The sequence below is a fragment of the Scardinius erythrophthalmus genome (genome assembly GCF_964197995.2).
Source record: "Scardinius erythrophthalmus genome assembly, chromosome: 3".
NCBI classification, from domain to species: Eukaryota; Metazoa; Chordata; class Actinopteri; order Cypriniformes; family Leuciscidae; genus Scardinius; species Scardinius erythrophthalmus.
In genome coordinates, this window is record NC_138223.1 from 49565220 (window position 1) to 49583284 (window position 18065).

The 18065-nt window shown below is 38.8% G+C and overlaps 1 pseudogene across 1 annotated transcript; it reads left to right on the forward strand.

Moving 5' to 3' along the window:
• The first annotated feature begins 7164 nt into the window (after positions 1-7164).
• LOC308688232 (B-cell receptor CD22-like) lies at positions 7165-17667 on the forward strand (annotated as a pseudogene). The gene is made up of 10 exons: positions 7165-7222; positions 7848-8189; positions 8288-8536; positions 8620-8866; positions 8978-9235; positions 9325-9567; positions 9651-9750; positions 9919-10012; positions 16855-17063; positions 17498-17667. The product of its transcript is annotated as a B-cell receptor CD22-like (transcript).
• Positions 17668-18065: the final 398 nt, after the last annotated feature.

The following is an 18065-nucleotide window of genomic DNA, read 5'->3' on the forward strand; positions in this document are numbered from 1 at the left end:
AACAACTCCACAAACAACATTACCAGCTTCACTTATTACTAACCAGACTGACTTTATTTACAACACTATTGTTAGATTCAAATTACCTCAGTGAAACAGGTCATTTTGTGATGATTATAAATCCATCAACAGGTAACCATCATTACCTGATCTCAGTTCACTTTAGCTTTCTTTGCTGCTGCAAATGTGTTTGACTAACACACTGTCACAACAGCCAAAGAAAACAAAATATATAATACGAGTTAAGAGCCCAACTAATGGAAACACTATTCACGGATATGGTGACTTCAAATGAAACACATTAGAGTTAAACCTCTGTTAATTCTCAATAAAAGCTTCTGTAGACGTCTGACAGAAATAAAGTCAGTCTGGTTAGTAATAAGTGAAGCTGGTAATCAGAGGTGGAGAATCCAGGGGTCAGAAAGTAAAAGTCCTGCCATATATTTATTCCACCCATGAACTAACACAGCAAAAACTCCAGTGTTAAATGAACTCTCCTGTGAGTTTATTTGGCTCCAGACTCAAGAGTGTTAAAGTTAATGAGATAATTAAGTGATTGTTTGAGTGATGATTGACCATTATTGAAGACACCTGATGTTAACAAGCAGAATCACTGAAGGAGAAAATCTCATTTTTAAGTTGCCATTATGGAGATCAGTGTTTGCTTTAGTTGGGCTCTTGACCCTTAAACTAATAACTTTAGATTTACTTTAGATATTATTTGGACACACTGACACCAAGAATCAGCCTGTGATTCTCAACAATGGTGACAATAATAAAGCATGTTGCAGTGCATTCTGGGTACCACCAATCAAAACTCATCCATGGCTCCCATCATGCATTGCAGTATGAATAAATTATGATCTGAATTGTCTTGTTTTCCTAATTGAATATTATTTTTGTCACCATTGTTGAGATTCATACACTGAATCTTGATGTCTGTGTGTGCCTTAAAAAAATAATTTCTTTTTCTTTATCAGAACAACTTTTAAGAAATAATTTGAATTATATTGAAAAATCTGGATCTTAATCTGTAGAATCACTGTGATGTTGTAATGACCAAGATACATTTAAGTCAGAGATTAGGCTCTAAATGAGTTCAGTGATTCAGGTCAAATGATGATTATGTTAAAATATAACCAACTCCACCTGATCAACTTTTCTTTTTGTTCATCTGGCTGTAATAACTCACATCAACAGCCAAACAAAATCTAAAGATAATCATTTGAAGGTCAACTGCCCAACTAAAGCAAACACTGATCTCCATAATAGTGACTAAAATGGTGATTTTTCTCCTTCCGTGATTCTGCTTGTTAACATCAGGTGTCTTCAATAATGCTCAATCATCACTCAATCAATCACTTAATTATCTCATTAACTTTAACACTCTTGAGTCTGGAGCCAAATAAACTCCCAGGAGAGTTCATTTAACACTGGAGTTTTTGCTGTGTGAGTTCATGGGTGGAATAAATATATGGCAGGACTTTTACTTTCTGACCCCTGGACTCTCCACCTCTGCTGGTAATCCTGTTTGTGGAGTTGTTTAATCCTCCTCTGCTGAGATCTTCACAGATTTAATGTCTTCTTTTCTCTTCAGTTTATTTCATCTAAGGCTGTGTCTGAAGTCAGTTGTAGTTCTTGTGTTTCTGCTCGTCTCTTTTTCTGTTCTCTTCTTTCTTTCAGTGATTCTGCTTGTTAACAGGCTTGTTAAGGCTGAGATGACTTCATATTTAATATACACAGATTTTGTGGCTCAGATAAGGTCTAGTTGTGATTTATTTATTTGCTCTTGGCTGACATGTGGCATTGCTATGGCCTGCTTGTGGCCCAGATCTGGCAAACAGGAGCGGCCCACCCAAGTGCCGTAATTCCACGCTGCATGTGGGCCAGATCATCTTTCCACGTGTGGGCCGGATCTGGGCCGAAACAATGTTGCTATGTGAAATGTCTCACCAAACACTCCTGATGTCTTGCAAAATAAACAAAATCAAGGGGCTTTGGGATACCTCCCTGAAATTACTTTTTGCAGGTTGGGATGTCTGCGAGAATACTTTTTAGGCACAAAAACTAAACAAAAATAAAGTCTTTATTCATCAATCTCTTCTTTTCCACGTCATTTTCCTACACTGTAGATGTAGTAATTACAGTGCAGCGCTTCCAGGTTCTACGTCAGAACGTTGCCTCATTATCGACCGGCTCCTGCATCAGCGTTGCACGTGTGTCATACTCACGTGACCAGTGTCGGCCAATCATGAGGAGGCGTTGTAACCCGTATATCCACAACTCTATCCCTCCACCCCATTAGGGGACTGGACATTATTTGACTTTGCAGTGAGCACCACTTGCATGATTATGTAAAGGAAACATAGGAGTAGGTTGATATTTTACATGAATTGAATAATAAAGGTTACACAATTTATACAACAAAAGATTAAAACGCTGTCTGCACCGAAGACATCAAGCACATACATGTTGATTAAATTTTATTACATTTTCCAACTGTTAAAAATAGATTTACACTTCTACTATTGAATCCAATGTATCATCAGCGCTCGGATTCAATTCCATGGTGCTGTCAAGGAGAGCTCCCAATCTGTGAGATAAACTAAATAGGCTTGTTCGACTTCATGCAGCTCTGCGCAGACCGATCGGCGGCTGACTTGAAGCAGTGCATGCCGGTTAGAAATTTTGTCCGACTTGATGCAGCGCCGACGCCACGTGACTGTGACGTATGCCATCAAAGTACCGCGAGAGCGATTCGAGAGTAGCCGGAGAACTCAGCCAGCGCAGCTTCTCAAGAGCGGCTGCACGAGTGCTGATGACGACACAGCTGTTCCACGATTGGCCGGATTCACCGCATGACAACGATCACGAGTGTTTCGTGTTTATTCGAACACCTTTAGTTCCTCTAAAGCTCACAAATCAGTTTTTTATAACAGTAAACACTCTTCATGTCATTGCGATGTTATATTGTGTCATGTTTATCAAATTAAAACGTAGACTCCACTTCATTGATAGTAGCTTATGTTGAACTTTATTCTTGTTCAAACATACTCTGTATAAAACCGTACATAAAGTATTGAATGAAAATGTCTCTGAAACATCTGTGCATTATTAAGCAAATATTGCATTTATTTCACTTCAGCTGTGGTAAAGTATGCAAACACCACATGAGCGGTCACTACGGGAACCAGAAAGTGTCCGACTTCACGTCTCCGTTTGCAGCTCCTCCCGCCTGCACAAGGCTACTCTCGCCGATCGGTAACATCCAGCCGCAGGCTATGTCGAACACACCTAATGATATTGGCTATTTGAAAAGGGGGAGGAGCCACTCAATATGTCCCTCCTTAGCTTCCTGTTTCAGTGGAAATTACATCAGCGCATCATACAAAGCTGCTCGTTCCAGCGCACTACAGTGGGCCTTTAATGGACACAAGCACACTAAGTCTGCTTGTGAGAGCCAGACCAAGAGCCAGACCAAGAGACAGACCAAGTCCCTAAGGCTCTGTGAATGAAAGAAAAGTAAAAAAAAAAAACGTTATATAATACTCGTCTGAGCTCCGAAGGAGCTGAAGGACCGCCACTGCTGTACGGAAGCGCTTCTGCGAGTGAATCACGTGACACAATGACCAAAGCTGTCAAGCAGGCATCATACAGGCTGTGAAAAAACAACAGTTAAACTTCATGATTGTCACGTGTGTTTCAGGCAGGAAGACGAAGACAGACAGATCCAGTTTAATCTCAATACCTCAGACAGGCAATGGCAAACACAACTAAATATAACGGTGATCAGACGAGGTGTGAAAGAACGGCTTCCATAAATGAAGGGTACTCAGCTGATCTAGATGAAGTCATAATGACGGTGTAAGGCTGCTGCCAGTATGTCTGGCCGACCCCCCGATAGAACAAAAGGCCCCCCTGGACATTAACACTTGAACTATCTCCTGCATATGTAACAGGGATTTCGAGGTGCAGCACATAGTGCAGTTCACACTCCACACACTACCTCCCCCTCATCCCCCCTCCTCCTCACCTGAAATACACTGAAAACCTATGCAATGTAAAGTATGTACAAGAAGTATCTATGCATGTTTGATATCATTTAAAGTGTCTCAGTGCGCCTGGTAAAATGGTCTCATTCTCCCAACCATAATGAAAAGTTAAAAGAAGTTATAAAATATGAGAAAAGTGATGTGTCCCTTAAAGGTGTTTCCCTCCCCCAGATCCTCCATTCAGACTGTACCTCCTGTATGCAAAACAAGAACCTATTCAAATACAAATTCTGATCTCACAGTGTGAATCCCTGAATAGGGAGCCAAAATCTAATTATAATGACAGACCCCACCATTTGGTGAGCATATTGAATTATCTGGGTATATAAGGAAAAGGTGCAGAAAGTTCGAGGAGTCTGTAGGTTGACTGCCCACACAACCGCATGTGTGTAATCTTTCGCTGCCAGGTAATAATCTTTACAAATTCTGCGATTCCTGAATTGTTGATATGTTATGATTAACTGATGATTTATTCTTGCGAATTGGATTTGAATTATTGCTTCATTACCTGGTTAATAAATTGTAAACGTTTGATTTTATTCTGACTGACTCTGAGATTGTTTTTACTCTTATAGATTATAGGATTCGTATATTTCCACAAGTTTGCGTCAGACATTAGTGACGACTAATACTGGATATCAGATTCAAGTGTACTTGAATGAGGGGGGCGAGTTAATTTCCGTCCAGAATCAGCTAATGCTGTTTGATCAACCTGGATTCGGGTGCGTTCCATAACCTCTGTTCTAATTTAATGTTCTTTTAGATAAGTGTACGTGGATATCCCACGGGCTTGACTACACCAAAGCCATTTTAAGAAAAGTGAGTTGATCGGCTAACGTCTTTTAATGGTGGTCTTGACCTCTACTAATTGAAACAATTGAATTAAGTTCCTGAGGTGGCATTCAAGGGGGCTATTTAAGTGTCTGTTATTTTGTACGTGTGAATACGGCAAATCTCAAACATTTAGCCAATTACCTCTGTTTTGTTAAGCCAGACTGGCGAGATTGTGTCGTGCATCTGAAGGACTGCTGAGCGATATAGTTTCCGGATCTAGATGGGTAAACTATAATCAGAGTTAAAAGAATAATCAGATATTCGTTCACGTTTAATGATGCACAGATATCATTAAAACCTTTTTCATTTATGGAGTCAGATGAAACGAGCTATTGCATATGAGAAAATATATTGCATTTAATCTTGTTGTGTTACGTAAAAGGAAAGACAGTAACGCGCAGAGAAACCTTCCCCGTATTATTGGAGACCTCCATTGGACCAATAGACGGGTTTACAACGGTGACCATAGTAACGGATAACACAAGGAAAACAGGAACTGAAGAAATGCAAACTACATGCAAAATGCAAAGTCCATGAACTAAACAGAACATAATGGTGACAATGATGAGGGTGAATAGAAAAATACATAGAGAGTTTCATCTCAGATATGTTGTTCTTTTAAGGGGGGAGGAGAGACAGAGACATTTCTGCCACTGTGTGTTAACCACACAAAGTCCATCAGTCTAAAAATACTGTTACAGCAAGCAGTCATTTGGTTGCTATTGATCTGATGAGCTACAACACGGTAAGACAAACACACTCTTACTTAAATGAAAACTAATGATAGGTAATTAACTAAACACAAACAATAAACTAAAAGCCACAAAAAAAAAAAAAAATTTGTTATTAGTTGCATTATTTGACAGAGCAGCATGTTGTTCATGGCTGATTTCTTTGATGTTTTTATCTTTCTTCAAAGCTGATGAAGAACTTCACAGATTATTTATTAGATTTTGAGAATATTAGCCTGTATTTTTTCTGTTATAAAGTATAATTTACATGTAACAAAAAGATTGATGTGCTTTCCTGTGTTTACATGGTCTTTTGTAACTGACAATTCAACATTTTCATTGATGAATTCTGTGTTTCAGGGGTTTCTCGTGCTTGCATAGAAATTTTCCTCTTGGCTTGCATAAGCCAAATAGCATAGACATTTTCCCCTCTCTTTCACCAATGTGTGACAGGTGCCCTTTATTTTCTGGATTTTGGTCAAGCATTTTTGACTTATTGTCCCACGTGGCCATTCCCCATTCTCTGGCTTGGCCGACCATGAGTGTGATGGCAAAGGCCACTTAGCAGCGCCTGTCCTAGAGGATCCTGCGGCTCCACCTCTCACCTTCGACCTCTTCGCACCATCTCGGCCTTCCGGGTTCTGAAACTGCATTCATGGCCATATTTAGAGTTTCACTAGAAGTGACACAACATGGTCACTGTGATAATGAAAAGCATAGAAGATCTCAGATTATAAATCCTTCAGACAATTACCTCAGACAGTGATATTCTATTTCTCTGTTAATTATTCTTAGTGTTTGTTTTATTACCAAATTGCTATTGATTAGTCAAGATTTATCAAATGCAAAATTAATCAATTATTTTCTTGGTTCTTTAGTATGTGGACATCATCAGTCTTTTAAACAATAAACAAGTTACAACACAATAGTTAAAAAGATAAATTTGCTAAAATGAACCTAATTAAACTGTTCCTTGCACATACTGTAGCTCCTCTGGAAGCTTCCTCACTCCACGTTCCTCACAGTGCATTAAATATGCACAAAAGTTTCACAAGTTTTATCACTTTAGTCTAATGTTGTCTCTGATGTTGCCATGTTTAAACTTTGCTTCCGCTATCAGCACTGGTTGAAGTGTCATCATATCCTGTGTTAAATATAACGTGTTGACTACATACAAACCTAACGCTGGTTTTATTCAGTCCATTCGTCACTGGTCATGAGTGTTGGTGAAACGGGTAAGAGCATCATTTACTAATCGATCTTTAGATTCAAAAGTGCATCTGTTAATGCTGTTGATCTGATGAGCTTCAACATCATTCGTAATTAAATGAAAACTGATGATTATTTCTAAAGTTGAAGCTCATATAACACATGATTCCTGACATGAGGAATATCTGTTCATTTACACACACTGATGTTGAGCATTAATAATCTTCAGATGTGCAAAGATCTTACTAACACTAAGAGCTGTTTAGGGTGATGAACATACACTGTTTATGAGCATATAAGTGATGTTTAATGCTGTATTATAGATATATGTTATGCTGATGTTGGTCAGAATGGCTCCTCCTCTTCCTCTGATCTTCTTTCTGCTCATGATTCACGGTGAGTCTCTCTTACATTTCAACTTCTGAGGCGCTAAAGCAACTAGTTGCTGCTCGATTTTTCCTTTTATTCTGATGTGAAGTTTTATTTTTATTTTTATGATGATTAATGAGCAGTTTTCTGTGGTATGTTGATGTATTTAAATATTTAAGTATGTAAATATCCAGTAGTTTTTACTTACGTCACAGTCTTGAACATGAGTTGCTTTTTTTTTTGCTGCTTGCTAGTCAGTGTCAGGTGGTTCAGGGGAGTGTCTTTCTCACTCATCAGAGCATTTGATTGGACAAACATCAGTGTATAGCCAGATCATATATATATATATATATATATATATATTCATGTGTTTGAATATTTGATAGTGCAGCATTTTATGACTGACACCTTAGTTCTGTTTTCACACTTCTGTTTCTGTGTGTTTATTTCTGCAACATCCTCCATCAAAGGTCATGAAGTAAATCACACTGAGATCATTTATCACTCTATAGATTCTGAGAAGAGGAGCTTTTATTTCCTGGAGTCACTCAAAATATTGAGTTTTTAAATAGTCATAAAGTATTGTCATATTTTCATGGTCTGTTGTAACTGATAAAAAAGCATTTTCATCTTGATGAATTCTGTGTTTCAGGGGTTTCTAGTGCTGATTGGGGTGTGAGTTACAGTCCTTCACACATCTGTGCTCTAAAGGACTCAACAGTGATAATGAGATGCACTTATAAATACCCTCCTGGATATCAGATCGAGAAAGTGTTCTGGACCGAGTCATTAAAGGGTGATGAGTCTCCAGATCTGTCTGAGGACCCTGAATACAGTCAGAGGCTTCAGTATCTGGGAGATAAACAGCAGAACTGCACCGTCAGACTGAGTCATGTGACACTGAAGGATTCACACATGTACTATTTCAGATTCATCACTAATAAACCTGGTGGAAGATATACTGGTAAACCAGGAGTGACTCTTACTGTCACAGGTGACTTCGATGAGATGTATCTCTTGTTCTGTGCATTATGTTGAATAATAATCAGTGTATGACAGCAGCACTAGATATAATGTGTGTGTTGTGTTCAGATCTTCAGGTGGAGTCTCCTGAGAGAGTGACAGAGGGAGATTCAGTCACTCTGAGATGTAAAAGCAGCTGCGCTCTGACTGACAGAGCAACATTCATCTGGTACAGAAACTCACAGCCATTAACTGAGAGAAGAGACAGAAACAATGAACTCCTGCTGCAGTCAGTCAGAAGAGAGGATTCAGGCAGATATAGCTGTGCTGTAGACGGACACACTCACATCTCTCCTGCTGTTCAGCTCAATGTCACGTGTGAGAACATATTTGTTTGTTTTTTTAAAAACAGAGATCGTTTAAATGAGATGATTTAAAGATTACATTTTGTCCTGTGTTAGATCCTCCCAGGAGCGTCTCAGTGTCCATCTGGTGTAATAGTGGAGGGAGATTCAGTGTCTCTGAACTGCATCAGTGACTCAAACCCTCCTGCAGAAATCAGCTGGTTTAAAGGAAGAACTTTTGTAGGATCTGGAAGAATCTTCAGCATCTCAAAGATCAGCTCTGATGACAGTAAAACATACAAGTGCAAGTCCACCAATGAACATGGAGAGAAATACTCTAATAATGTGACTTTAAACGTCATGTGTAAGTTTATTATAAAACATAAGATGCTAATTCTGTTTTGATTAATTTGGTTCATATTAGTCATTTTAAAAATGTGTCAGAGGTCTTAAATAATTTGGTGATTGTTATTAGACCCCCCCAGGAGCGTCTCAGTGTTGATGAGTGGATCTGGTGTAATAGTGGAGGGAGATTCAGTGACTCTGAACTGCATCAGTGACTCAAACCCTCCTGCTCTGAACTTCAGCTGGTTTAAAGGAGGAACGATTGTAGGATCTGGAAGAATCTACAACATCTCAAAGATCAGCTCTGATGACAGTGGAGAATACAAGTGCAAGTCCATCAATGAACATGGAGAGAAATACTCTGATAATGTGACATTAAACGTTATGTGTGAGTAAATGATCACCTGCACATTGTTTAAATGTTCTAAATTCAAAATTTTCTAAAATTCATTTAACTTTAATTTTTGTCTGTTTTAGACCCACCCAGAAACGTCTCAGTGTTGATGAGTGGATCTGGTGTAATAGTGGAGGGAGATTCAGTGACTCTGAACTGCATCAGTGACTCAAACCCTCCTGCTCTGAACTTCAGCTGGTTTAAGGAGAATGAAACCTCAGCTGTTGGATCTGGACAGAGTTTCAGTGCACTACAGAGTGGACGCTTCTACTGTCAGGCTCACAATCAACATGGATCTCAGAGATCAGACGCTGTAACTGTCACAGGTGAAGCTTTTATTAACACACTCCTGTATCTTCACATCATTCATCAGTTTGGAGAGTTAATCATGATGATCTTCCTCTTTCAGTTCATCATGTTGCTGGTGGGAATGTGATTGTGATCACAGCGGCATCTGGAGGATTATTCATCATCATCACCTTCATCATCATCTTCATCCTCTTTATAATGTGAGCACAATAAAATAAACTGCAGTGATTTTATAAATTCACTTTTGGTCTGATGTAAAAGGAAATTATTCATTTGTGTTTTATTAGTAATCTTCAAAAACAGCATTCATATTTTCATTTAAATTGATACATTTATCCATATGCTGTTAATGTCTGTGATTATAACAGAAAGAAACGAAGGAGTGTTAAATCTGAAGATCTCACAGTGAAAGATGTAAATCTAAACATGATGTCAGAAGAAACAGAGGATCCACGAACAAAGGCAAGTTCTTGCAATAGTCTTTAATGAAGGATTAACACAGGCAGTCTGTAGTGCAGCGACACAGAACTGGAATAAACTCACAGTCAGTGGACAGTAGGTCAGCAGAAACGGAAGACTCTTGTGATAGTTTGCAGAGCTGGTAATACACGTATAGGGCAGTAACACAGTCCTTGTAAGTGTCCACAAAGCTGCAGAGAGAAAACAGTAGGAGGCCAGCAGGGTGACAGGGCAGAGAAAGCACACAAGACGAGCACAACTCCTCTAGACTAGACAAGATAACACAAGCTAAATCTTCATGGAGATAACATAAAACACAGGCATGACTCACGTACACACGTAATATTCCGACAAAGAACAAGGGGAACAAACGAGAAAGTAATGAGACTAAAGTGAGAACAGGTGTCACAGAGAAGCAGCGAAAGTGCTAATTGCAATGATGAACAGAGAATTGAGAATTTAACAAAACATTTATTTTACAATTCTTATACATTACAACACAATTCCAATATAAATATAACCACAACAATACATGTCACATTAGTGATACTAAAATAAAAATAAAAGATCATCTACAACAAAACAAACTGCATCATTGTAACACCACTGATTTGAAAAAGACATTAAGTCCTTCATCATTTTATAGAATTTAAAATCAATCCACACTCTTGATTTTATCCTGTTTTTTAAAATAGACAACTTCACATCCTTCTGACCCTTCAATTTTGTTCTTCCTCCTTAAATATATTGCCATTTTTGCTTCACCTATAATGAAGTTTAAAAGTTGACATTTTATTCTATTTTTTGCTACATACCGGTAACCAAGAATAAAACTCTGAACAGTAAAACATTCATTTAACTTGTTAAACAACAATTTAAGAAAATCAAACAAAAAAAAAATAACCCAACCTTGAACACTCCATAAAACAATGAAAGATTGTCTCCCTTTTTGTACAAAAAGGACACCCATTAGACACATTAGGATTAATAACACTTATAAAAGCATTGACAGCAACTGCCCCATGTAAAATCCTCCATTGAAGATCCCCCACTCTTTTTCCCAAAGGGGGTTTATACAATACTCTCCACACAGGTTTTATACTCTGTTTGGAGAGACAAACTTGGCTTGGATCAGTGTCTACTCTTCCATCTAAAACTTTCTTATTTAAAACTTTAACACAGTTTCGATACAATTTCTTACGGTCAGCCTCGTGAATACTTAAATCTTCCAAGTTCTCCAACATCCCCCCATTAGCTCCTTTAAAATCAGGAGTAAAGAAAACTTCAGGAAAAGGATCTTTATTGTTTGGAGAAACTTTCCCTTCCCCATAAATCACAAGTGGAAGCTTTTCTTCCATCGTAAGTCTCTGTTTTAAAACCTCCAACAATTTTCTTGCCAATCTTTCCGACTTTAATTTTAGACCAGATGCTACCCCTTGCGAGTTATTTAACTCAGTACCCCCCGAACACAGACTCCGAAACCTCTCTTCTCTTTTTAAAAAAGCTCCACACTCTAAAAAGCCCCTTATAAAAAGGTGTCAGTCCATTCAGTGGAATCTTGTTAGAATCCATTAAAAACAAAGTAAAGTCCAAACCCAGACCTCCAGCTTGTCTTAAAATAGATCCAGCAACATTTCTCCAACCCAGATCCTCTGGACCTGTTAAAAGTCTTTGAATGAACTGTAAATGAAAGGTTGCTCCTCTGCTGACCAGGTGTATCAGTCCTTGTCCCCCTTCCTCTCTAGGAAGATAGAGCACACTCTGCGGTATCCAGTGAAGTTTAGTCCAGAAGAAATACACTATTACAGCCTGCAGTTTTGCGAGAAGTCCACTTGGCGGCTCAGTACCCGCCAAACGATGCCAGAACGTTGAAGTCACCAGATTATTAATAATTGTCACACGTCCTCTAAAGCAGTGGTTCCCAAACCTGTCCTGCCGGCACCCCAACACTGCACATTTTCTTTGTTTCCCTAAACAAACACACCTGATTCAACTCATCAGCTCATTAACCCATGTGATAATGAGCTGATGAGTTGAATCAGGTGTGTTTGATTAGGGAGACAAAGAAAACGTGCAGTGTTGGGGTGCCGGCAGGACAGGTTTGGGAACCACTGCTCTAAAGGACATTTTTGGCCACAACCATCTCCATTTTTCCAGACGTCCTTTTGTTTTTTCCAAAATCCCTTCCCAGTTTTTTTGGAACATTGAATCATCTCCGAGATAAACACACAAATATTTAAAACCACTTTTCTTCCACTCAAGTCCACCAGGTAGTTTAGGAAGGCATCTACCTTCCCATTTTCCGCCTACAATGGCTTCACTCTTACACCAGTTTACTTTAGCTGAAGACAATTGACCAAACTCATTTAAAATTACCTGTAAAGTGTTTACCTCCTCTTGATTTTTTATCATAACCACAATATCGTCAGCATAAGCTGATAACTTAATCTTACACCCAGATTGCGGTATACTCCACCCATCAATGTTTGCCCTAATCCTTAACAGCAGAGGTTCAATGGCTAAAGCATACAACATGCCAGAAAGTGCACACCCTTGTCTAATACCTCTTGTAATTTTAAAAGGAACACTCAAACTTCCATTTATTTTGAGTATACTCTCAATGTTTGCATACAACACCCCAATCATTTTAATAAAACCCGGGCTGAAACCAAACTCACTCAGAGTCTTCCAGAGGTACTTATGCTCAACCCGGTCAAAGGCTTTTGCCTGGTCTAAGGAAATAAGGCCAAAATCTAAACCCAATGATCCAGAGACGTCCAAAATATCTCTAATTAAATGAATGTTGTCAAATATCGATCTATTGGGAACACAGTATGTCTGGTCTATATGTATGACCCCACCAATCACTTCTCTCAACCTGACTGCTAAGGCTTTAGATAGGATTTTTATATCAGAGCATAAGAGAGACACAGGTCGCCAGTTCTTTATGTTTCTGAGGTCTCCTTTTTTCGGTAACAGGGTGATCACTGCTCTCCGGCAGCTTGTCGGCAGCGACCCTCTGGTCAAGCTGTCATTAATCACCTCCAGAAGATCATCACCCAAAACTGCCCAGAGTGATTTATAAAACTCAACAGGAATTCCGTCGATCCCTGGAGCTTTCCCACACTCCATACTCTTTAGGGCGTTATACAGCTCACCTTTCGTAAAAGGTTTTTTCAACTCAGTGTTTGCTTCATCCGGAACTTTAGGCAGACTCACATAAAACTTACTGGCTATATCGTTCACCTCCACGTGACCACTCTTATATAACTCAGAATAAAAACCTACCGCTCTTTTTCTTATTTCCTTAGCCTCTATAATTTCTGTGCCTGATTCAGATAACAAGGAATGCATGGTTCTATTTTGGCCATTTTTCTTTTCAAGTCCAAAAAAGAAACTGGTTGGGCCATCCATCTGTGCTACACTCTGAAAACGCGAGCGTACCAGAGCACCCTGTGCTTTAACCCCCAACAAATCATCTAAAATTTTCTTTTTATCCTTTAAAATTTTGACACATTCTCTGTCTCTAATAGATTCCATTACATTTTGCATTTCAATTATCTCTTTCTCTAGATCTTTCAGGGATCGGGAAATTCTTGGCTTTACATTAGTGATAAAAACATTACAACTGACTAGACCATGATCTGAGAAACCCACAGGAGAAATTGCACATTGTTTAATAATATTAAAATGATGTTTAAAACAATACCACCTGTCCAGTCTAGCCATTGTCACATAATGTTCCCTCACTTGTGTCCATGTGTACTGCCTCTGAGTTTTATTTAGAACCCTCAAAATGTCATACAATTCACATTCTTTCAGAATTACTTTTAAAACACACTGCGAAGGCATATGTGGTTCTTTGTGATTTCTATCAATTTTATCATCTTCTGTACAATTAAAATCATCCCCTAGAAATAAAAACTCTTCAGACTTACAACTCTTTACAATATCTCTAACTTTATTTAAAAACATCACTCTTTCACTTCCCAATACTGGAGCATACACATTTATAAATACAACAGAAAAATGTTCAAACTCAAGCCGTAACTTCAGCAACTGTCCCCCGACTACATGCTCTATTTCACATGAGACTGGATTTATATTATTTCTTAGTAAAATTGCTACACCTCCACTAGTGGTAGTCTTGTGACTCACTATCACCTTTCCTTCCCATTCCATCATCCATTCACTTTCATTTGTTTATATCACTATGTGTTTCTTGAAGAAACATAACATCAATCTTTTTTTGTCTTATCAACTCATAAAGTATTGCTCTTTTCCTAAAATCCCTTGCACCATTCATGTTCAGCCTGCCCAGTCTTAAATTACTCATAAATAAATGAGAAAAAAAGAAACTGTGCAAAACAAAAACAAGAAGTTGACAAACAACATGCTTCAACTGTGCCGATTTGCAATTTAAGGTGATTTTTTTAAACTGCGAAACAATTTTTCCGTGCCTGACCAGCTCTCTTTGGATCACTTCATCCTTTATAAAAGGTGGAACATTCGACAACAAGATATTTTTCGCCGGTTGAATCAAAGGCATTACCGGTGTGTATCATTCAACACAATTCCACTAGCGACTACCTCATTAACCTTGTTCACGTCATCTAGGAACAAAACAAAAGCACTGTTCATCCTAGATGCCGACAAGATACTTCTATATCCCACAACTAGAGCAACTGCTATGCTGCAGTCCTCTATAGAGCAGCGCTCCGCAGAGATGACTTTAAAGCTTATCAAGCTTAACGCTCTCCGCTGCTGCCATCTCCGACAGCACGCGCTGAGCACTCTCCCTAACTCCAGCAAAACCTCCACAAATACACCAAAAAAAAAAAGAGAGAGAGAGAGAGAGAGAGAGAGAGAGAGAGAGAGAGAGAGAGAGAGAGAGAACAAACCCATCTCATGACACATGACTTCACAAAAGCAGAGAATGAATCGATCAGCCGTTATCTGTGTTTCAGACTGTAACTGTACGGGAAACTAACATTACCAATTGTTAGTCTGTATAAATTGTTAAGGCCCGTTCACACCAAGGATGATAACTATAAAGATAACGATAAAGATATAATTCTAAAAATCGTTCTCCATATTAAAGAATAACAGAGTTCACACCACAACTATAACGATAAAGATATGAGGAACGATATCGTTGGGATCACTTTCAGAACGATTTTTTTTTAGCTGTCAAACGATAAAACACTGACAGTCAATCAGAATCCATTCTAATTTAAAGGTCTCGTGCATTTAAAATGGGGCGCGCGCGCGCGTGCTTAGAATAAAAAGACCGTTATCGTTCGTTGGTGTGGACGCATATATAGTTATCTTTGTCGTTATCTTTATAGTTATCGTGCTTGGTGTGAACGGGCCTTTAGTCTTTATTAATAATATCCAGTAAAAACATTCATAAACTAATATGTCTTTCTTTTTAGACCAGTGATTCTCAAACTGTATGTACAGCGCCCTCAGGTGGTGTGACACATGAAGAAAGAAATCACTTTTGACCAGTAGCGTACCGTGGGGTTTCAGTCAGGGCCTTCAGTAAGGATCTACCCCCCCCCCCCCCAAAAAATAAATAAAAATACAATCATGCACTGTATGCACTGCGTAACATCAACGACGAGACAGCTGATCTTCAACCTCAGCGCACACGCACACCACTGTACATTATAAAAGCTGAGCTGAAACATCTCGCGCACGGATGTAAGTTAGTAATACAAATAAATAAAACATCTCCGGTTAACTAGCAGGACATTAATTTTCGTTTGTTGAATAAGATGCATTCTAGCGCTGAAATGTGTTGTTCAAGCTGAGTGCTCGTTGCCGCTGTTATCAGTGGCGCGGATACAGTGTTCTCTTGTGGCTCGCGCACAGTTTTCACTCAGATGCGCGCTTCAATCTAGCGCCGTTGCGGAGACTTTCTATTCGTTGAAATCTTACAAAACAAAATGCACACAAACGCCTTGCTTGATATACAACCACTGATGAACATATTCGGTAAAATAAAAATAAAAAACTATACAAGTGTGGACTCGAACCCAGAACCTCTGACACACTTGGCTAAAGTTCTACCACTGGACCATCGTCGAACACTGAAGTTGCATAGTTATCAATGGATTTACTCACGTGGAAATTCTCGGTATTAACAAAATTGGTAGATCTAGAATGACAAATGTACCCAAAATGACCCAATGTACTAATGAAATTTATTTCTGGACATCGTAATGTTATTTTTCCTGAAAATTGTTATTGTACACAAACATGTATTGTATCTGCCCACCCATGTCGATGACATCAGCGCGGGCTAGCCATCGACACATCGCTGGGCCTCTGGGGCGTTCTGTCATACGCATCACAATTTGATTGGCTGATAAAACACGTCAGTCAAAGTTATGATCAATTGGAAAACGGCAGCTTCAACGGAAGGCTAGCTATACTACTAGTGCTGGTCCACGGCGTTTAGATGACATATGTAAAATCCAGCTCAGACTCACAAAAAATAACCATATTCTTTCTGGAAATATAATTGTAACGTACTGATAGACAGTAATTGAATTTAGACATGTTCAGACACACATTAATTTAATTTTAGAAAAAAAAATTCTATTTTGACAGGGCCAGCAGAGAAGGCCCTGCTGGCTCTGACGGCACACCACTGCTTTTGACATGAAACAAAATCACTTATTTTTTTTGCATGGTTTCGTTAAAATTTCTGATATAGTTACAGTTTTAATATAGATTTATTTTCTAATAATGTGATAATCATTAGTATATTTACAGTCAGTTTGATTATTTCACTTCTGATACTCATTCTGTCCTTTTCTTCTCCTGCAATCAACAAGCCTCTTTCTGAACCGGATTCAGCCAATGATTCTCTGTATGCCAATGTGAAACCCAGAAGATTCAGAGGAAAAACTCCTGAATCCAGAGATGCTGAGGAGATCCAGTACACAACTGTCCAACATCACAGAAAGACAGAGACGAAGAGAGCAGAGGAGAATGAATGCCAATATGATGAAATAAGAGTTCATCAGCCTGATGCTGCAGTGAGGTGAGAAAAACCAACTTAACCAGTACCAACTTAACCAACACCAGCTTAACCAGTAACAACTTAACCAACACCAGCTTAACCAGCACCAGCTTCACCAGTAACAACCTAACCAGTGCCAATTTAACCAGTACCAACTAAACCAGTACCAGCTTCACCAGTACCAACTTAACCAGTACCAATTTAAACAGTAACAGCTTAACCAGCACCAGTTTAACCACTAACTTAACCAGTGCAACTTAACCAGCACCAACTTAACCATCAGCATCATAACCAGTACCAGTTTAACCAGTGCAAATTAACCAGCACCAGCTTTACCAGCACCATCATAACCAGTACCAGTTTAACCACTAACTTAACCAGTGCAGCTTAACCAGCACATGTTATATCAGCTATAATATTGTTTTGCTCCTGTTTTTTTAGGAGCTGATTTTTAGGCGATCAACTGTTCAGATTGTGGAAGATTCATCAGTGATCTACAGCAGCGTCAAATGAGTGACAGAAGCCTGTGTTCAGATATCAATCTAGACTAGAAAGTGGATTATTGGATTGTGGAATTTACCCCTCTGTTCAGACCACAACCAATACAAACAGGTTCATCACCCACATTAAGACTCTTTCGTTCTCTTTGACACTTTGTGAGAGAGTGACAGTCATTGTTTCTTGTGTATTTGATGCTTCGGTTACTTTGTTCTATATATATATATCTCAGAATTTTTGGTATTCAGTTTTAGGCATAAGCTTAGAAATCAAATAAACTTAAGAGAGAAATACATTTACAATCTGAACAATCTTGTTCACATTTTATACATCACAATCTCATCTCCACAAACAGCATTACCAGCTTCAGTTTTTACCATAGACTGTAAAAAATATGGACAAAGCGTCTGTGACGTCACCCATAGACTTTCTGAAGAATGGTTTTGAGGCCGTTTATGGGGGGTATGGGTGGCGCCATCTTGGAAAATCTTGGGAATTCCTAACCCCGCCCACCTTCTGGCCAAT